The 22,481-nt window shown below is 41.0% G+C and overlaps 1 non-coding gene and 1 pseudogene across 1 annotated transcript; one reads left to right on the top strand and one right to left on the bottom strand.

Moving 5' to 3' along the window:
- Positions 1–5,750: 5,750 nt before the first annotated feature.
- LOC103695790 (beta-glucosidase 12-like) lies at positions 5,751–8,909 on the bottom strand (annotated as a pseudogene).
- Positions 8,910–20,435: 11,526 nt separating this feature from the next.
- LOC120106152 (small nucleolar RNA R71) lies at positions 20,436–20,541 on the top strand. The gene has a single exon (XR_005508377.3). It is a non-coding gene; the product is annotated as a small nucleolar RNA R71 (small nucleolar RNA).
- The last annotated feature ends 1,940 nt before the right edge of the window (positions 20,542–22,481 follow it).

The raw sequence follows: 22,481 nt of genomic DNA on the forward strand, positions 1-22,481 counted from the left end.
GCCAGCAGGTAGTCTAGGTTACTAGTCCACTGTTTGACTTTCTTTTGATAATCGAGTTTGATTATGTAGAGGGAGATTCATCTGCGCAAGAAGATTTTGATTGAGATACTTTGCATCCCAGCTCATAGATCCTAAAGTGGGTCAGTGATCATTGTGTTAGTTAATCTTCAATAGAGATAAGAATCCCCATATCTAGTCACCAATTATATATATATGTTTATTGGTTTGTATCACTGGATTTGCATCATGATATTTGTATCAGTTTGGCATGTGACGATATACTTTTATATAATTTTCAGTACAAATATATTTATGTAGTTATTATACGGATCAGATGTTGAGAACATGATTATATGAACAAAGATACTTTGAATTTGAGAGACATTCATTGTATATGTGATAAACGATTTGACAATGGTAGCAGATAAATCAGATGTATAAGATATTGTTTGGACTAACCTCGTCATAGCCACCATGTGCTTATGCGTGGAAGCCACTATGAGTGTAATAGCTGCCACGAGCTATAACGTGGTATGGTATCAGTCAAGACCCTTGTAACTCCAAAGTTAGAAAAGAAAAGTGATAAGAAACCTAGAAATCAGGTTAATGGGAATGAATAACATGACTTAAGGAATTGTTGTTGAACAATGGATTAGATAAGAAATATTTATATATGTTTCGATGAAAAGATGTTAATGAGAACTTATTTGCATGTTATTTAAGAGTTTTCTGACTATTGATATAATATTCATTTATCTGGCATTATTAATTAATTATTTTTTTATTAATTATGGTGTAATAATTTGAGATTCTTACTAGGCTACAAAGCTTGCAACCTCTTTTCTCTTTTTCTTTTTCAGAGTTGCAGGTTGCATAATACATTGCTATTGTTGAAATTATAGGTGGAGGGGATGATTAGATCGAGCATCACTGATATTGGTTGGAAGATTAAATTTATAAGCAGAACAGTTTTGTTATCTATTATAAAATGAGTTCTTTTTGGTTCACGGATATTGAAGTTGTGATAAATGTTTAGACATAGCATATTCTCTAAGACTCTGCCTTAGAGAGTATGCGGCCGTGTCGCATTCTAGACCTGGATGCTGGATTCTCAAATATGTAAGTTCTTCTCTTGATTTTGGTCTTCTTTCTTCGACAAATGTATACGTGAGAAATTTGGAATCATTTTCGTAAATATTTAAAGGTCGAATAAAACTTGTTTACCAAAAAAAATGGGTCAAACAAAACTTCAGAAAATTGTGGCCAGACATGGGCCTATAATTGTTTGTCTCCTCCTTCCTTCTTTCATTTTCATTTTCTTTTTTTCCCTTTACTTCTGGCAGCTTGTCTACCTTCTTTTGTTATCATTTCTTCTTCATGAAATGATGTTAGCCTTAGTCACCGTTTTTTTCACAAGGAAAGAAATTCAGAAAAGATTCTTGTTTCAGTTAAAACCGACCAAGCTAGCGGACTACAAATACACCGAAGTTGCACAGCTAATAATCTGCCGACGTACAGTTTCCGGTGAAAAAAGAAGTCTGCATTTAGTGAACTAGTGGTCCACAGATTTATGTTTCATGTATTTTGGTATTTACTACTTGAGTATGGTGGCCTCTCATTACTTTTTCCCATTTGAAAAAGAAATATCAGCCGTTTTTTTCTTAAATAGAAGAAAGAGAGAACCATCATGGAGCTGTACAGTGACCTCGCACACCTGTTGGCGTCACAAGAAATAGATAATGCAAACCCAAAGTTGCAGCTCATGCAGCTTCCATTAGTATGGTCTAGGCTTCTTTCTGTTTAAAGTTACTGGAGTTGCAATTTTGTTGACTATTTGGTGACTCGAGGAACTGGCCAGACGAGGGCATTCTTTCTGTTAATGCAATAGCACAAAGAAGTATGAGGACTTGAAAGTGCTTACCTAGAGGATCCTCCGAGATTGGTTTGTACATATGTGTCGGTGCTTGTTGCTGAAAGATAGGCATCCGAATCGGCCATTTTTGGTAAGCCATGATGCATCCGAAAAATTATATGTAGACATTTTGCTCGTGCATCACACTTGTGCAGGTTATGGTCGGTTCTGAAATATATTAGAACCCAAACCATAATAAGTACAGGTTCGGATTGTGCAAACCCGGACCTGAGCCAACCCAATACAACCTCTCCTGCTTCTAATATGTAGGCCTGTTAACGGGCCGAGCTGCTCGGGCTCGGCTCGGTAAAAGCTTGGCTCGAGCTTGCCTCGTTAGTCAAACGAGCCTGAGCTCGAGCTCAAAATGAGGTCCGTTCAAATTCGAGCCCGAGCTCGAGCAGCTCATGAGCCTAAATGAGGGCTCAGTCCAATTAACAATTTAATTGGGTTCAGACCCAATTAAACTTGGATTCAATCCAATTAAACTTTATTTGGCTTAATCAATTTAAATCCCAATCTGATTGAACCTAGTTGGATTTAGATAAGACCCAACCCGAGCTAACCCAAATCTATTTAATTTCTTTAAATCGGATTGGATTAGTTCGGATTCGGACCCAACCCATTAACCCGAACCCAACTCGTTAACCCATTCTCTCCTTCTTCTCTTTCTTTTTCTTTTCTTCTCCTTTCTCCATAACCTTCCCAAGTCCCTTTCTTCTCCCTTTCTCCCCGTTCTTTCCCTCTCTTTCCCAACTCCTTCCCGTTCTAACACGACAGAGGAGGGGAGGAGAAGCCCTCCTCCACCGGCGAATTAAGGGAGGAGTCCCTTGAACGGGAGGGTCGGGCCATGGCCGGCGGCGTCCTTGGCCGTGCCTGCGGCCGACGTCCGTGCCAGCGGCGCTCGCAGCTGAAGCCGGTGGCCGCCGCACGCGACGACGAACCGGTGAATCCTTTCTTCTTTTTTCTTCTTTCTTTCTTTCTTTCTTCTCTTCTTCTTCTTTTCTTTCTTTTGTTCTTTCTTCTCTCCCCGGCCTGCCCCATCTCCATCCCCGAGCTCGGGCTCGGGCTTGAGCTCGTAATTGAAACGAGCTTTACGAGCTCAAGCTCGAGCCTTTGTTGTGCCGAGCAAGTCCGAGATCGAGCCTAATACAGAGCTCGGTACCGAGTCCGAAACCGAGCCCAAACCCAAGATTTTGTGAAACCAGCCGAGCCTGAGCCTCGGCTCGTTAACAAGCCTACTAACATGTGCTCTTTTTTTTTGTTTTTGTTTTTGTTTTTTCTAGTGTGTATAAAACGGAAGCCCACTAGAAAAAGTACAACCTCAAGAGCATCTGCCCTAACCAAATGCATTAGATTTGGGCAGAAACGAAGAGTGCAAACCCGATGATAAAGAATAGAAGAACGCAGATTTTCAAGTCAATATGACAAGAGATGGTCATGGCTGTCCATAGTAGCAAACCAAAGTATCATGATTCAGACTGTGGCTGACAATTCATAACACGGCTACTCTAAATCCTTTTACTCAATCATCAAATCATTCAATTTTAGCCTTGACAAATGAAACATATTTTCTTATTATATTTCTTGTCCAATTTCAAAATCGCCAACCTCATATTCCAAGCAACCAAAATAATCAATATGTGATGCATATGTACTAAAGCTGATCATGGATTGGGCTTGGGCACAAAAAATGTCAAATTTTACATAGGCCTGGCCCGAAGTATGATTAAAAATGAATAAAGTTTAGGCCCGAAGCCCGGTCCATAATCAACTCTAATATGTAAAATAAAGAATTATTTATATATTTATATAAGCAATCATGCGGCAAAAAATCATCTGATGCAAACCAAAAAATCATCATACATGAAACAAAACTATATATATACATAGATACATATAGATGATCATGTATACGGATCCTTACATCAACTAATAACAGACTCAAATACAGCGAATACCGACCTACTCCTCTATCTACAAATTTGGGGGCAAAGTGTCTTGCTCAATACCTTCTTGCTTAGATGGTTGCTCCCATACGCGATTGAATCTAAACATCGTAATAAATTCATAAAGTAGAAGTTGACAATTCAGAGTACACTACCTAGATCAAACTAGAATTCATAGGGCAGAAACTTAGGACCATCCACTAAGTCCTCAATCTAAGTAGAGAGAGAAAAAAGGAAAGGCTAGAGAGAAGAGAGAGAGAAAATCATGGAGGTCTCTCTCTTTCTCTTTCTCAAAATAGAGGATGGGATGGGGGGAACCAGATTTAGGGTGGCGGTGGCGCCTAGAAGATGGCGATCCACAGTGGCAATAGGCCACAACAACGTGAACGATAGCGGGATGAGGGAAAAGGATAAACTAGATGTCACCAAAGAGAGAGGGATGATTGATGCTTAAAGTCAAAAGGCATGACAGTTACTTAGAGTATATGTAATATCCCATGGATTAAATCCAATGGCTACCGTTAATCCAACGCCTAATTACACATTCAGAGGCTGCTAGGGGTTCGGGTTGTATTTTCCGCACAAAAGAATGGTTGATCTTATTTTGCGATGTGGCCTATTGGATCGCTTCTTGCACAGCTCCCAAAGCACTCTGAACTTTTTCATTTATCAACCTACATAGATCTCAAAGCAGCTATTGCACAATCCAATGGTGGGTTTGTGCGAAGAAAGATGAATCCTTCTTTTGTGCTGGCATACATGACTGGTACCCTAGAAGCTATTGGCTCTAATACCAAAGAGAATGACGTGCCGGAGGTGGAAGCCATGCAACCTGCGGTCTCGATGCACATAGCATGCCTTCTTCTTAATGCAACTAGTTTGCTTCTCGAGCCAAAAAGCTAGGTGAGATTAAACCTTGCCTCTTTGGCAACGAGGAGGGGTTTGATTTTAGTTGGAGTCCATCCTCGGAGTATAGGACAGAATATGGACATATTGGTCCCTTCTAATTTCACAAAAGAAGCTACATGGCCAAGATGCATGTCAGCAAAGCCACTCATCCTACCATAGTAAACAGGGATGATATATCACACCATTTCTGTTGGCCCTTGAATAAACCATCCGATGTGTAGCATTATGGATGTATCCATATACCCTCCTCTTAGGATAAAGTGGGATCAACAAGACTGCTAATGGATCGGGCCGTTCTGATCAACCCGGAAAACCTAGCAAAAAAAAACAAATACACTTGCACTCATATTTTCGAGCTTCAGGTCAGGCTTGGGTTTGAAAATTAGAGCCTAAACAATTCTCAGACCACACTCAAAGTAAAATTTGATGAAAAACAAAAAATCCAGTGGGAGCCTATTCTGAGTCTGGCCCAGCTCAAAACTTTCAAGCCTGACGGGACGTTTTCAGGCCTAGACCTAACTCGGCCAGTTCAGGCCTTATGGATTATGGATTTCTACGGAGAACAGAGGAAGAGTGTTGAAAATGGAAAAATAAACTTTTGTCTTTAGTTTTCATGCAGAGTGACAAAAAAAAAAAATGATGGTATTCGATGTTTAGACACTTCAAATTTTATTGAGGCTACTTTAACAGTAGCACTAAAACCATGTTTCCCTTTTCTACCAATGGTGTCTATGCCTACATAGCTACTTTTTTCAATCACATAAATACCTTCTTTCTTTGAGAAAAATATACGTGATAAGTTTGGACTAGGTTTCTTCCCATTTACTAGCATTTTCCTTATCCTCCTTTTCATTTGAGCAAACAGCGATAAAAGTCATCACCATTTCACCTGACATATATTTGAGATGATAAGTAGAACAGAGCCTAAGGCCCTTGGCACAGGCCCAAAACCAAAGCCCCCAACCTCAGTTATCCATAAACGTCCCAACTCAACCCACAGGGTGCGGTCCGAAACAGAGCATACCAAGACCCTCCCATTCACTAAAAGTCTAATTTCCAAGGAACTTATGAAACCATAGGGCAGATTTCTTGGGATATCTCTTCAGACCATCCTTGTAATCTACAAAGTTAATCCCGAACCTGACGGTGTAGCCAGACGCCCACTCAAAATTATCCAGCAGCGACCATGCAAAATATCCTCTGACATCAACCCCATCACTGTTGATAAGAAATAAAACTGTGTGAAGTCCCTTTGAATATACAAAAGATTAAGATATATTTTGGATAATAGCTCATGGATTATATATGATCATAAGCAAGATATAAAACTAAAACCTCACATCCATAACATTCCATGCACCCATGTTACTGACCTGATGGCTCTCCGAAGGTACAAGAGATGATTGTGATATCATCCTTCAGGGCTTCCTCAAGTGGTGCTGTCTTATTGTTGAACTCATCGACACCTACAAATCAAGAGAAGCAAGCTCAGCACCTGACCAGAGAAACAATGTTTCACTGCAGCATTGAACACAGGAAAGCCCTGAGAAACCACTTGACCATTTTCTGTGATGTCGATGACCGGGTTATTATATCTTGTCTTGATATAGAGCAACAGTTTTCTTATTCCCGGTGGGTAGATATAAAGCCAGTCAGAAGCAGCCTGCGATACATTTCAAGTCTCCATCAGTTATAGAATACAAAGACTGATTTTGCCAACCAAGTTAGGAATTGTCAGAGGATAGTTCTAAATTTGATTAAGAAAGCACTTACTTTAGGACCAATTGGGATCCCATTGCGAATGGCTGCATGCCACAGATATTTGAAAAGTTAATCGAAAGATGGAATTAAGATCACATATAGCAACAGCTAAAATATGACATTTAGGTACTCCATGTAATTACCTGTTAATTCAAAACGTGCATCTGTAATAAAGCTTGTACTCGCGTTGTTACAGGGTGGAACATCATATGCATAACTGGTGGTGTAGTAATTAATCCCTATGAAATCAAGAGATCCTTTGAGCTCTTCAGACTGCTTTTCGGTAAATTTGGGCAGACGATCTCGCACAAATGCCCTCATGATAAATGGATAATTTCCTCGAGTTAAGGGGTCCATGAACCTATACAAGCCAAGAGAAATGCAGCTTTGTGGATTAAATTTTTGGGTAGGGGTTCCATCTTTTACGCAAAAGAATGATTCGCATTGGTTCTCACGAATCCACCGATGGATCATGCAAACATTGCTTCCAGAGCTGTGCAGATTGATGAATAAGAGAGTTTGAAGTGTTTTGAGATCTGTATAGGGTGCAATCCAACCGATGATGTCACAAAAAAAGAGCAAGCATTCTTTCGCACGAAAGATACAACCCGAACCCTCTTTTTTCTTTTGGAAGAAATCTTGCAGGTTAAGGTTAATGAGAATAACCTATGTGTTAAACTTGTTGATGACTCACCATCCAAGTACAAAATGTAGGGCTCGTTGTGCTGCAGCATGGTTGGACTTGGATCCGGAGTAGGGTACAAACCAGTTGCAATTCAGGGTAATACCTATTCTTCCCCCTTGCTTTTCCTACATTAGATTTACATAGTTCAGAAGATAATGAAGGAGCCATGCAGAGACTGGAACTTGCCATATATCAAGCTCACATCTCTTTTTTTTTTTTTTTTAAGTATCAAGCTCATATTACTTCTATTTTTGAGCTGTTTTAACTGAAATTCGTCAATGAGCTAATGAACATTGGATATACAAAATAAACCCAACACATGGCAGAATAATATTATGTTCTGAATGCAGGTGAGGATGGATCAGTGCATTACCTGATACTTCTGCCTGTATAACCCTACAACAGCGGCATGGGCTAGTAGCTGGTGATGGCAAGCAATATATGGCTCCCGGCCTGAGTCTCCGGCACTGCACCTCCCCTTCCCCCAAGGAGAACATCGGCCTGGTGCCAAACTGCCTGTGGAATACCCTTGACTACAAAATGATGCTGGCTCGTTGAATGTGATCCAATGTTTCACCCGGTCGCCAAACTCCATGAAGCAAACATCTGCGTAGCCTTGGAAGTCCTCACTGTACCATTGGACAAGAGAAACTTTTCTTAAAAAAATAGAGGCATCTAGAGTAATTAGAAGGAGCCAGATTCGTTTCTGTAATTTAATTTGGATAAATGAGCTGAGATGTGCTTGCATAGTACAGACCTTGATAGAACTCATGCTATCATGTGTTTATTCTTGCTTTGGATACTTATAGAGGGCCAAGAAATCCAAATACTATATTCTAGTTAGACTTTTTGTAGTGACAAATGATACCAGAGTGAACGAAGCTTGTGGTAGGATATTGCAGCAAGGTCTAATAACCAAAATAATACCGAGTCCTCTTTCTTTTCTTTTTCTTGCTTGCAGGAAAAACAGCCACATGGGCTGGGCTTAAGAAAAGCCAACTCCAGCCTTCACGTGGGTTGGGCTCAAGAAAACCCCACGTCCAGCCCAGAAATCTGAGTCATTTGGAGATACATATAGTGCAAAACTGACCTTATCGTATCCTTAATGCCACATAATTGAAGATGATGATGCTCATTTGATTCTAGTAGTTGTTATCCTAACTAAAATTTGTGATTTATTTAAGGTAGACATTTCTACTTACACAATATCTTGGCTTAGGAAACCTCCGTATCTTTTTTCAAGGGCTTGAGGAGAGTCCCAATGGAAAAGGGTTACCCATGGTAGCAAACCTACACATTTGGAAAGACAGTATTAGCAAATTACAATGGTTTGTTCGCTGTAGTAGGGAGAATATGATGGTATAAGTTTCGACCATTTGATATAAGATCATTGATGAGATTGTTGTAATAGTTGATGCCTTCTTTGTTGACTCCCCCACTTAGTCTTCCATCTGTAATTAGGTGATTTTTTTGTAGATTTGAGGATAAATTAGATATCTATTTCTCACTAGAAAACAATAGTATCAGTTATGAGAGTAATTGATTAACCACACCTAACCATAGGACAGTTAATTATCCATAGCTCAGAAGTGGAAATGTATAAAGATTAGGGATGCCTACTCGGTAGGATCCTTGTCCAAGAGATGGAAAATCTATAAGCATCCAAGCCCATTCCTTTCATGATATTTACATCTTCCTGCAGCTTAACTTCATCAGGAGCTACCACATAAAAATGATTTGTTCATAACTATAATGCAAAAATTAGAGAAAAAAAAACGGTGGAATATCTAACAATGGCTAGATACCTTATATCAATGGTAGGAGTCTATAGCCACATCATCATTGCTTCCATCAGCTATCTTATCTATACAAGAGAAATATGTAAGATCATCTCTTTTCTTGCATAATATTCAGAAAATGGGCTATTTTTTAAACCCAAGTTTATTTCCCAAATTTAGGATGGAAGGTAGACCCCAAAGGCCTAAAAAGCTATTTCCAACAAAGAAAAAAAAAAGCAAAAAGAGGCCATATGAGAGGCTATAACCATTTAAACTAACAACCTATTGCGCAAGTAATAAAAATCTACCAGATAACTGGATCCTATGAAAACAATAAGACCCCGGCTAGCCAACACAAAATACCTTATTTGATGCAACATATGTATCACATGAGCCACTGATGCAAATGCAATATAGATAGTTAATTAGATCATCTGAAGCACAGACAATCCTCACTTGTCCAGTTGTAGGATAAAAACTATTTTTAGCTATGCTAATTAATATATCCACTCCTAAACCCTAGTATCAACATGCTCTTGAGAGCATGGTAGTAATATTCTTCTATTTATCGAAAACAATCTCAAATTATTCTTGAATTTTTACTTGGTTGAATGATTATCTAAATTGTTGTCCATAAATTAATCAATCAAAAACTACTAATTAACTATTCACAACTGGTCCGCGGAATTTACAACTTATCTATAAATTATTCATGAATATTTCAAAAAATCTTTGTGACTTATGAACTAATGATAATATACATAATGTTGTGAAAGCTTTGCTTTTTTTATTATCCACTATCATCGTCGCTCTAGAATTATTATTACATTTCAAAATATTAGACTTTATTCTTTATTTTTATTTTTAATTATTAAACTCTTTCCAAATCTTCAGTGAATTTAATTATTTTTTTTCGTTGCAAACCTTTTTTATGGGGCCAAATTGTTCCCAGATGCGATGCTTGTGACTATATTACGGCTAAACATGCGTATGTTTCGCTCAAGTAGTGCATGCGTGCGTACATGCGTGTGCGTGTGTGGGAGAGAGAGACCTGGGTGCTCGTATGCGAAGGTGTCCCATATGCTAGCCCCCTTGCCACCTTCCCTGGCGCCACCTTCGTACTGTAACAAAAAGTATGACCTTTAGTTTCTAGTTTCCTAAGCCTCAAAGATGGACAACCTGAATCACCTGATAAGCTGCTGAGGCGGCGCCAAAGACAAAACCAGCCGGAAAACTGCCCCGACGGAGTAATTTGGTGCCGTTCCCAAGCTCCAAGGTCCACCCGCCATGTACCATGGCGGTGACCACAAGAAAGAGGAGATAGAAAATGGCCACCAGCTGCCAACGCCATAGGAGTGGGTCGGAACAACTCCGTCACAGCCTCCTCACTTTATAGAGACATCAGCATAAGAGTCATCTAAGTAGGGGCGTGGGAATTTGGCCAGTGCCATGGGATTTTAGACTGCACATACGGGAAAGTACTGTAGCCCTCAGTGGATTATATTAACCTAATTTAGTTTTTTTTCGTAAACAGCAGAACTTGATCTTTACAGATGTATGGTGTCGCATCCACCATCATTTCATTAGGATGCGAAATTGCTGTAACGAGGAGTGTCTGGTAAATGACGAAAGGTAAAATAAAAATTCAGATAATTGTGGCCAGACATGGGCCAGTTATTTTTCTCTCTCTCTTTTCTTGATCTGGTAGCTTGCCTACCTTCTTTTGTTATCATTTCATCTCCTTCATGAAATGGTGGTGATCTTAGTCACCGTTTTTTATTCAAAGAAAAGAAATTCAAGGTAAGATTTTTGTTTCATTCGGAACTAACCAAGCTATGCTAGTGCAAGTACGCCCAAGTTGCCAAGCTAAGAATCTGCCATCGTAGAGTTTTAGGCGAAAGATATGGTTTGCATTTAATGAGCCAATCAATTGGTCAAAAGATTTCTGTTTTACGTATTTTGGCTTTTACTACTGGAGTAATGACTGCAGCGATATCGGACGCCCAGGGGCGGGAGGATCGAGGTGAGGTGCTTACGGAGGCCGATCTGGCGGACCTGCGGCGATCATTAGCCTCTCATCATTCCTTGTTGCGTCAGCAGGAGATTTTTTGGAGACAGAAGTCCAGAATTCAGTGGGTTAAGGATGGTGACCGGAACACTAGCTTTTTTCACCGATCGACAGTCATCAGAAGGCAGAAGAATATGATCCGCTCCTTGAGGGTTGGGGTGGGCCACCGTGTGGAGGAGGACTCGGCTGTTAGGCAGGGTTTATTTGAGTTCTTCAGGTCGAGATGGACTGAGGATGGGGGGATACTTGAGACTGGACTTCTCCCACGGTCGGAGTTCAGAGTGGAGGAGTCAGAGAATACAGCATTGATTCAGCCAGTGACGGAGTTGGAGGTGCAGGAGGCAGTTTGGGGTCTTGCAGAGGATAAGGCCCCTAGACCGGATGGTTTCCCTCCATTCTTCTTCCGTAGATATTGGTGCATTATTCGGAGGGCAGTGGTGGAGGCGGTACAGCTTTACTTCAGCCGAGCTGGCATGGTAGATGATTGGAAGGTCACCTTCATCACTTTGATACCGAAGCGTCCCGATGCTTCGGAACCGAGTCATTACAGACCCATTAGTTTATGCACCACCTTGTATAAGGTGGTGGCGAGGATCATGGTGGGGAGGATGAGCTACCTTATGCCACGTATCATTAGTCAGGAGCAGGGAGCCTTTGTGGGAGGGAGGAGCATCTCAGACAACATTCTGCTGGCCCAGGAGATGATGGGGGATCTGCAGCGAGCCTCGAGGAGGCAATGCTTGATGGCAGTGAAATTAGATATGGAGCGTGCCTATGACCGGATCCGGTGGGACTTCCTACGGCGGGCACTAGAGAGTTTTGGGTTCCATCAGGTTTGGATTGATTGGATTCTAGGATGTGTGCATGGGCCTAGCTTCTCCATTTTGGTCAACGGCACACCATCGCCCTTCTTTCGTGCCACCATGGGGCTACGTCAGGGATGTCCTCTGTCCCCGTTTTTATTTATTATTTGCTCTGATGTGCTCTCCCGAGCTTTGCATGCTGCTTGTGGGAATCGGGAGCTGGTACCCTACTGTCCATCCCCGGGTTCCCAACCTATCTCTCACTTACTATTTGCAGATGACTGCCTTCTACTTGCTAGGGCGAGGGTGTCGGACGCCAGAGCCCTCCAGGGCGTGCTAACAGAGTATTGTGTGATGTCTGGGCAGAGAGTCAATCTACACAAGTCCGCCATCTTCTTCAGCCCTAGCACTGTGGGGAGGGTGCGCCGGGAGATCAGGGCGACACTGGGGATACAGGAGCAGACAGGGGCTCTGGTGTATCTTGGGGTTCCCATCACAGGGAGGAGATTACGGGTGGCAGAGTGCTCTACCCTACTGGAGAGGGTGCGGAGCAGATTACAGGGATGGAGGGCATCTTCACTTTTCATGATGGGGAGATTGACATTGATCAGGTCAGTTCTATGTTCCATGCCTATTTATCTGATAGCTCATGTGAAGACCCGAATTGGGCCCATCCTAGGGCCCAACAAACTGAAGTCGGCAAGGAGTGCCGACTTCAGTTGAGTCATCGTGGTCTCCCCACGATGACCACGCCGGCCGAACGGCCAGCGAATCCCCCGCAAGCCCCCCCCTCTTCCCTCTTTCCCTCTCCCTCTCCCCCTCTCTCTCTCTCTCTCTCCCTTTCTCTTTTCTCTGAGAGCCCATCCCTTCCTCTTCGTTTTCCCTCTTTGTGAAAGGATCGCCGGAACCCCATCACCGCCGGAGCCGCCATCACCGTCGGGAAGCCACACGTCGACGACCGGAGGTGAGGAAGATCACTAATTTACTATTTTTATAGATTTAAAGGGGAAGGAATGAGGGTTGTTAACTGGTTTTCACTTCCCCTGTTTCGGGGAAGTTTCTTTTGTGGGATTCGGCCGGCCGACGGTGGCCGGCCGGGGTCAATCCGGCCGAAACGGGTTCGGCCGGAGGTGGGCGAACGGGGGCCGGGCTTCCCAGCCCCGGTCCCTCTCTTTCCTCCTTCTATTTCCTCCCTTTCTTCTTCTCCTTCTTCTTCTCTTCTTCTTCCCGTCCGGCGCCGCTTGTGAAGGGGGATGGCCGACGGCGGCTGGCCGAGCGCCGCCGCCGAGGGCCACGGTCGACCGCCGAGGGCCGACCGGAACCACCGGCCGCCACCCCCCCTTTTTCTTCCTTTCCCTCTTCTTCTTCTTCTTCTTCTTCTCTTCCTTCTTCTTCTTCTCTTTCTTCTTCTTCTTCTTCATTCGGCCTGGGTTTTTCCTGGCTTTGAGATCCGTGCCTCAAGTGGGGATCAGACCATGAACCGGTTTAGATTATGAACCGGTTCCACCTAATTCTTGTATTTGGTTTGATCTGGATTTGAGTGAATGGGTTTGGGTTATGGTTTGGATCTGAGTCAGAAATTTAGGTTAGTCTGACTTGAGTCTCATCTGGTCTGATCAGACCTGGTTTGGGTTGGGCTAGGGACCTGTTTGTGGGCTGAGTTGGGCCTGATTGGATCTGTGGGCTGGTTTGGGTTGGGCCCGAAATCTGATCTGAACCTGTTATCTGGTTTGGTTCAATTGGGCCTAATCTGTGTTGGGCCACAATTGACTTGGGTTTAAAGGGTTCTGATTTTAGGGTCTATGTTTGATCTTAGGGGCCCATTCTTGGATCTATGAACTTAGGAGTTTAAGAAATTGGAAATAGTTTAAAAATTATGTTTCTTAGTTAATTAAATAATTAATGTTTATGTTTTAAACAGGGGTTCGTGATATCTGTGGCAGGGATTTTTAAGCGATCCCAGGTAGGTAACCTTACTCAAAGTATGATTTACATGTATTATGCATATGTGTATGATTATTTCCAGCATATTGATATATTTTATATTCTTGGCATCATTATTATTTAGAAGCATGTTTTTGACTGGAAATCGATCATCTGAAAATCTATTATGTAGATATTGGTTTTGAAAACTTATGTTTATATTAAGTTTGATTGTTGGAAATTGTGGATGTGATTTTGGAGACCGCGTGACTATTGTCTAGGATTCCCGCCAATGGGGTGGAAACGTTGGCCCTGTCGACTTGTACTGAGGAACTAGTTCCGACACCGCGACCACCGGTGATAGAATAGTGGCGGCACAGGGGTGCGTTTTGCTCTTCGGAGCGGCTCAGTGGAGCGTGAGTTTGGCACCAGGGGGTGCGGCACAGTGGTGCGTTGGCTCAGTAGAGCGGCTCTTCGGAGAGTTGTATTGGCACTTCGGTGTAACCATGCCACTGGGTGATGTGGCCGTAGTCATGCGGTTGAGATATTTTGAGTCTCGGATCGGGTTTACAGATTATTGTGTGGATTTTTGGATTTATGAGTTTAGCTGCTTTTATATGCATTATGACATGTTATATGATGACTTTATTGCATGATGTTGCCTACTGAGCTGTTAGCTCATTCCTACTATTTACATTTTTTACAGGTGATGATATGTGACTATGGGGATTACGGGGTGGAGTGATCATGATGTAGTTAGCTAGTAGATATTGACTTTTTCTTTTGACTTATGTATATATGGACATTTGAATTGAAAATTGGAATTTATCTTTGTTTAGCTATTGATGTGGAATCTGATTCATCTGCCTTGCGTGCCTGCGGGGTTCGCCCTGCAGGTGCGCGGCGTCTGCTCGCGCCCCGGGCCACGGGTTCGGGGCGTGACAGCTCATACAGTAGTGCCGAAGACTGTGCTGGTGGGGATTGAGCGACTCATGCGGAGCTTTCTTTGGGGCTCCTGGGGGGGCATGGGATACATTTGGTGGCCTTGGAGAGGGTGTGTCTACCACTGCGGGAGGGTGGGCTGGGGGTGCAGTCACCCCTGGTGCGACGTGAGGCCCTCTTGGCACGGAGGGCGGCACAGTTTGTCTTGGAGCCGCATGGTTACTGGAGCCAGGTACGGCCGAGTGGGCCTTGAGGGCCAGGGGATAGCCCGGCGGAGGAGATCCTTTATGTGGCGAGAGATTGAGAGGCACGTGCCTATGACCCTGGCGCATTCGAGGTGGCTGATCGGTGACGGACGGAGTATTGATGTGCTGGCGGACTGATCGGTTCTTTTCAATTTCAAAAATAAACCACGCAATAGCACGTATCCTGTAGGATAGTGATTACGGGTGTCGGTCCACAGGGATTGGAGACAAGTTACTTTTCCTAATTAAATAATTACTTCAAAGGGTATAAGCTAGAGTGAATGATAAAAACTAAAAATCAATATGGATGTAATAGTATGAATTATCTATGGAGAGAGATGTTTAGGGCTAGAGTCCACCGATAGATTTATATTCGTGACGCTTTCAATGATTGAGTTGTATTTAAGACTTGATTGCTTCCGACTACAAGCCAAAGTAATCATAAAAAAAAATTATAACTAATTTTCAGCATGAATCATCTAAGTCTAGCACAAACCATCTACTCTGCATGACCTGTCTAACCTAGCATGATGCATCTGATCATTAAGTCATTAAACATGAAATCGATGTCACATGAATATCTCCTCCAAACCACAGGTGTTGGATTCGATGAAATAGATCAATCTATGTAAAATATTTTATGCAAGATAAATGATTCACATAAATTGGATAAATCATAAGATCAATTGATAAATTCTTCATCATGCAACCATCTTACAATACAAACTCAAATCAATAAAAATGAAACGAATACTCCTCTATGGCTTCATCAAACCCCTAAACCGAGGCTCAGCTGCTCATGGTGCTTGTCATCTCCATTGGTTGGCTGAAGAACTCCTTTGCCATCCGCCTCAAACCCTCTTTATTTTTTTATTCTCTTCTCTTTTTTTTTTTTGGTTTTCTTTTTTTTTCTCTTCAAAACAGAGCAAGCTCTGTTTTTTTCTTGGAACCGTGCTCTCCCTCGTTCTTCCCAACCGAGCTCTTCTTATAGACTGCTGAAGACCCAGCGATGGATTCAGGGCGTGGTCTGAGGTCTTCGATCTCGCGGAGGCTTGATTCCTGTTGCACGCGAGGGCGTGATGCTGGGAGAATGGCTGGATCTCGGGTGAAGGGCGTCAATCCGTGATTTGGGGATTTTGAATCCGGAGAAGATGCGGACGGTGATGGCGAAAAACAGGATGCTGGTCGCGATTGGGAGCTGAAATCTGGGACGCCTCGGTTGTGTTCGAAATGGAAGGATGGCCGGAGATTCGCTGCAGCCTTGAATCGTGCCATGAACGCGTTGAAGACGCTTCGGACGAACGCCTGATTCGCTGGCTGCAGGAACGACGGGAGGCTGATGGCGGAGGAGCTGGATCTCGGCTGCTGGGAGGTGGAACGGGCTGCATCACGGGCGGATGGCATGCGGTTGATGCGGCTGGCACGGGCGGCGGATCTGCTCGTGGGATCGACGGGAGGAAGGTGGACGGCCCTGATGCAAGGAGGGAGGAAGAAGATGAACAGTGGGATTAGTTTTATTTTTTTTTGTAACACTGTTCATATGAACAGTGTTTTCACGGGACACTGTTCATATGAACAGTGAATCATGGATATTCAATTATTATTATTATTATTATTATTGTTTTAAAATTATAAATTTTATATGAAGGCAGGTAAGGAATTGGTTGGGAATTGGCTTTGGATTTGAGGTGGGTCATGATCGTTGATTTGCTTGAAATTGTTCTCGAGCCCAATGTTATTTAAATTTAATTCTTGCTGAGCTGCTTCAGATCGAACTCGACCAGACAAGACTAAAAATCGGACCGTGACCTAATAAAAAGGGTTAATCAAACCTTTGCCCCATACATAATTAATTATAACTTTCGATCGAATCAGGACCAAAACCTATTTAATTATAACCTTAGCTTGATTACAACTCCATCAGGTTACCAAATCGGGTCAACACAATCTCCTCCTTATATGTTTTCATGAAAGATTATAACTAGGAGAGAGACAAGTTTAGAGTCTGTTTTGAGAAAAGAATTATTTACCTCTTACCATATTTTAAATTCATTTCAATGTTTATTTAATTTTATCGTAAAATATATATTTATCAGTTTAAAAATATTGATAAGTGCTATGGAAAGATAACTAAATTATAGATTATTAAGCACTTATCACACCCCCAAACCTATGTTTTGCTAGTCCTCAAGCAAAATAAAACTAGAAAAGAAGAATTTTAACTTCGCAGGCATCGCGGTTACATTTACCATATGTAACAAGGCTTTAAATCCCTAGGTTACCCTAGTGGACGAGTTGTAGTCTCGTGAGAATTTTCAGTGAAGATACCCACAAACTTCTATTTATCATTATTATTATTATTAATTTCTTTTCTTTTCTTTTCTTTTCTTTTAAAAAAAAATCAATTGATCTATGAGGTAAAAATCAAATTCCAAATGCATATTAGCTAAGAATTTCGAAAACTCTCTTCTTCTTCTTCTTCTTCTTTTTTTTTTTTAATCTAATTTAAAATACATAAATGATAAGAATTTCAAAGCACACATGGTTTTATTTACTAAGTCAGCCCAAATCTTAGGTCAAGATGCAATTCAAGTTGAAGTCATTAAGTTTTCGTTAGGGAGTTGTAAGACTTAATTATACTGGAGTGCTCGGTGAAATCTGGACCGTACACAAGCTAAGGGTTCGGATCAACAAAATATTGCAAATACTAGTAGTTTCCAAGGATTGGTCGAAAGGACCTGTTCACTGATTCAAAATCATTTTATCTGCAGGATTTCGAGAGTTGTGGATATTTACTTTAGTACCTCACGGGCTTTATCTGTAATATTCCAGTTTACTCGAATTTTTACAACGACGGCTTTCACACTATTGTCTTTTTCAAGGTCAATACAGAGTTTTTTTTTTCCTTTTTATATATATATTGTGCACTTTTACTCTTGTGGTGATTTCTCCGTGTAACGAGCAATCAGTCGACAACTCTCACACCAGTTGGCATAAGGTGTCGGGCATCAAGACTCCCCTACAGACTTATGATCGGAGTTTTCATCACAAGCCCACTTGACCTTTGACAATAGGTAGCCCTTTTCAATGTTCCTGACTAAATCCATTATTATTGATGATTTTTTTTTTTTTTTTTGGATTAGATAAGTATGATTCATCAGGGTCCAAGGTTGCTACTATACTATCAATATAATGTCGAGCCTAGACCTTAGAAGTGTCGGCCAGTGTGTAGTAAAATTTCGAAGTATTAATTAGCTTACAACTCCCTAAGAGAGACTTAATGAAAAGAACTTAAATTTGTATTACTTCCGACTAGTCATTGGGCTTTTTAGATTTTATATACCTTGTGTGTTTAGCATTCTCGCATTAATGTATAGAAATGAGATTTTTTTTAAAAAAAAAAACAAAAACTTTTTTTTTAATTTTTTTTATTATTATTATTTTATAAAAAATGAAAATGAACACATTTTTTTTTAAAAAATATTTTTATTTTTTTATTTTTTTATTTCTTTTGATAAACCTCACATTATGAAGTGAAAACGAATGCAAGAGATGCAAACAAAACAAAAAATGAAAAAATACTTAAAAATACCCCCAAACCTAAACCTAACATTGTCCTCAATGTTAAAGAAATCTAAGAGAATTGGGTTGCCTCCCAACAAGCGCTAAGTTTATTGTCTTCAGCCAGACACAGTGAGATAGTTTTTGCATCTCCTTTTATGAGGTCATCTATTTTGTCTATCATAAAATACTCAACTTCCCTCGCGGGTTGGTCGGCCGCATTGAACACATTTAATTTTACCTTAATGTTCCCAAATGATATGTTTATTACCCCTGTTCTACAATTGATGCATGCATTGGCTGTTGCTAAAAAGGGCCGCCCAAGGATCACGGAGATTTGTTTATTAGGATTGGGCTCATGTTCCATATCAAGGACAATGAAATCTACTGGAAAATAGAATTTGTCTACCTTGACAAGAACATCTTCAATTATCCCACGTGGTGTTTTTACAGATCGATCAGCCAATTGAAGGGATACCGAGGTTGGTTTTAACTCACCTAAACCAAGTTTCTCATAAACTGAATAAGGTAAAAGGTTGACACTTGCCCCTAGATCTAAGAGTGCTCGATCAATGAAATTATTTCCTAAGACACAGGAGATCGTGGGAGCACCAGGATCTTTGAATTTTGGAGGGGTGTTGTGTTGGAGAATAGAACTCACTTGCTCAGTTAGGAAGACCTTTTTAGGCACATGTGTCCTAGATTTTCGCTTTTGTGTACAAAGGTCTTTGAGAAATTTGGCATAGGAGGGAACTTGTCTGATGGCATCAAGGAGTGGAAGGTTGATTTTAACTTGTTTGAAGACCTCTATCATCTCTTCTAATGAAGTTCCCTTTTTGCCAAATGGAGAGGGTGAAGTAAGAGCTTCAGGAAATGGGGCCTTTGGGATGTGAGTTTTGGCAGAAGATGGACTAGCCGAAGAAGAAGAAGGAGGTTTTAGATTTTCATTTGACACATTTCTATCCTCTTCTTCACCTTCCTTATTGTTGTCCTCCCCAATCTTATTGTCTATTATACGTCCACTCCTTAGGGTAGTCAAAGCATTGGCTTGTTCATGATGAATTGCATTTAATTGATTTTCTTGAGCCATGTATTGTCCCCTAGGATTACTTAGTGGTTGGCTTGGAAGCTTTCCTTCCTCTCGCTTGTTCAGTGCATTAGCTAGTTGCCCCATCTGGGATTCTAGCTTGGCGATTGATTGCGTGTGAGAGTGCACCAATTGTGTAATGGTTTCCAAACCTTGAAGGGCGTTCAACACTTTCTCCTTAAAGGCTGTGTTTCTTTGGGGTGGAGGAGGAGTGTGTTGAAATTGAATCGAGGGACGGTAGGGATGAATATTTTGTGGGGTTTGAAAATTCTGAGGATTTTAAAAATTTTGGGAATAGGGTTGGGCTGTGTTCGAAGCTTGCTGCTTCCAAGAAAAGTTTGGATGATTTCGCCATCCCGGGTTATATGTATTGGAAAATGGGTCATTTCCTGGTCTAGGCTGTGTTTGAGCAGCATTGATGTGTTCTTGCACGAGTTCGGGGAATTGGGGCGCTGAAGGGCACTCATGAATAGGGTGGGATGGGCTAGAACAAATATACACACTTGTGCTTGGGAAGAGTTCATGTAATGCCCACCTATCATCAGTTGGTCAATCTTATGGGACAATGCATCTACCTTGCTAGATAGGTCCATAGAATGACTTATTTCACAAATGGTCCCTTTTCTTTGAGAACTCAGGGGTGCTTGACGAGAACATGAAGCATGGTGGAGAGAGTTTTCATTAAGATTTTCAAATAATTGCCATGCTTCATGCTCATTTTGAAGCATAAAAGTGCCCCCGCATGCAGCATCGATCATCTGACGGTTTCGTTCTGTCAATCCGTCATAAAAACATTGCACTAATTGCACTTAGGTATTTGATGATGAGGGCATTTACAGATTAGGTCCCTAAATCTCTTCCAAGTTTCATAAAATTCTTCTCCCTCAGTTTGGGAGAAGCTTGTAATGGCACGTCTAAATTGGTTCGTTCTTCCTATGGGAAAGTATTTTTTAAGGAATTCTTGTTGCATTTGATCCCAAGAACGAATCGAGTTAGCTTCTAAAGAATTCAGCCATTGTTTGGCTCTATCTTTAAGGGAGAAGGAGAATAACCTAAGTTTCAGGGCATCATCAGTGAAGTTCTGAATCTTGACAGTGGTGCAAATCTCAAGAAATTCATCTAAATGTTTGTATGGGTCTTCGTTGGTGAGCCCATAAAAAGATGGGAGCATTTGGATCACACTAGACTTTATTTCATATTGTACAGCTGCTACCTCAGGTAATCGAATGCAAGATGGGGAAGTGTAAATAGTGGGAGTAAAGTACTCCCTCAGGAGTTTGGGTTGTTCTTCAGCCATCTTAAGAGGTGGGGATGATCCTAATATTTTGATCTTAGCTCGAATGTTCCTAAGGGTTCGTTCTATTTCAGGGTCAAAAGGTAATAGGTTTCGTACTCTAGAATGACTACCGTGCATACACTAGTACTCGATCAATCAAGCATGCAATAAAAGAGAAAAGCATATCAATCCTAGTCTTTGTCCTAAAATCACTAGACAGCTCCAACTGGTTTGAAGAGGGCACCTAAGCCTCCAATCCGGTCTAATGAACCGAGTTGACCAGGTAAGCTCCCAGGTAAGTGGAGGGGTCACGATGCGTTCGCAAAGGTCCCGCTTAAAACCCACTTGCCTCGAACAGATGAACTGTCTCCCTTATAGGGACAAAGCTTGCCTAGACATCAACTAAGCCACAGAGCGAAATTGGTGCAACTTTCGGTGATCTTCGTCCTATTGAGCTCGAATGTCCCTAGGGGCCAATGTCTAATTGATTTTAATTAAAGTGACACTATGTGAGATTGAGTTCACCTAAATTAGGCAAGAGTCCGGTGATGAAATCCGGCTCTTATCTTGTTGGGGTGATTGCCCTTACTAAGTGCAAATTAATTGGTGTATGTGTATCAGGCATGCATTCACACTTTTGCTGAAATTAAAATCAAACAATCACCACAAAATTTCAAGCTAATACTTAATTTAAATAAGAAAGGTTTAGAGGTTACCAAAGGAAATTTCCCCAGCAATTTAATTTTTTTTTTTTGGCAAACCTCTACAGCATTCCTTTTCCAGCAGTTCTCTTTTTGATCATCCCAGATTTTTCCTTCGATTCCTGATCAAATAAGATCAAAAGAAAATTTTAAAAAAAAATAGTAGAAGAGAAAAAAAAAGAGATAAGAAAAGTAACAATAATAGAAAATAAAAAAAAGAGATAAGAAAAGTAACAATAATAGAAAATAATTTTTTTTATTTATATATATATTTTTTTGAAAGTTTTTTTTAATTAATTAATTTTTTTTAATGATAGGAAAAATAACTATGCTAGCAATCCCCGGCAACGGCGCCAAAAATTTGATCGGTTCTTTTCAATTTCAAAAATAAACCACGCAATAGCACGTATCCTGTAGGATAGTGATTACGGGTGTCGGTCCACAGGGATTGGAGACAAGTTACTTTTTCTAATTAAATAATTACTTCAAAGGGTATAAGCTAGAGTGAATGATAAAAACTAAAAATCAATATGGATGTAATAGTATGAATTATCTATGGAGAGAGATGTTTAGGGCTAGAGTCCACCGATAGATTTATATTCGTGACGCTTTCAATGATTGAGTTGTATTTAAGACTTGATTGCTTCCGACTACAAGCCAAAGCAATCATAAAAGAAAATTATAACTAATTTTCGGCATGAATCATCTAAGTCTAGCACAAACCATCTACTCTGCATGACCTGTCTAACCTAGCATGATGCATCTGATCATTAAGTCATTAAACATGAAATCGATGTCACATGAATATCTCCTCCAAACCACAGGTGTTGGATTCGATGAAATAGATCAATCTATGTAAAATATTTTATGCAAGATAAATGATT

The sequence above is a fragment of the Phoenix dactylifera genome, chromosome 2 (assembly GCF_051530095.1).
Source record: "Phoenix dactylifera cultivar Ajwa chromosome 2, Ajwa_hap1_PhDact_Kaust_v1.1, whole genome shotgun sequence".
In the NCBI taxonomy this organism is placed as follows: Eukaryota; Viridiplantae; Streptophyta; class Magnoliopsida; order Arecales; family Arecaceae; genus Phoenix; species Phoenix dactylifera.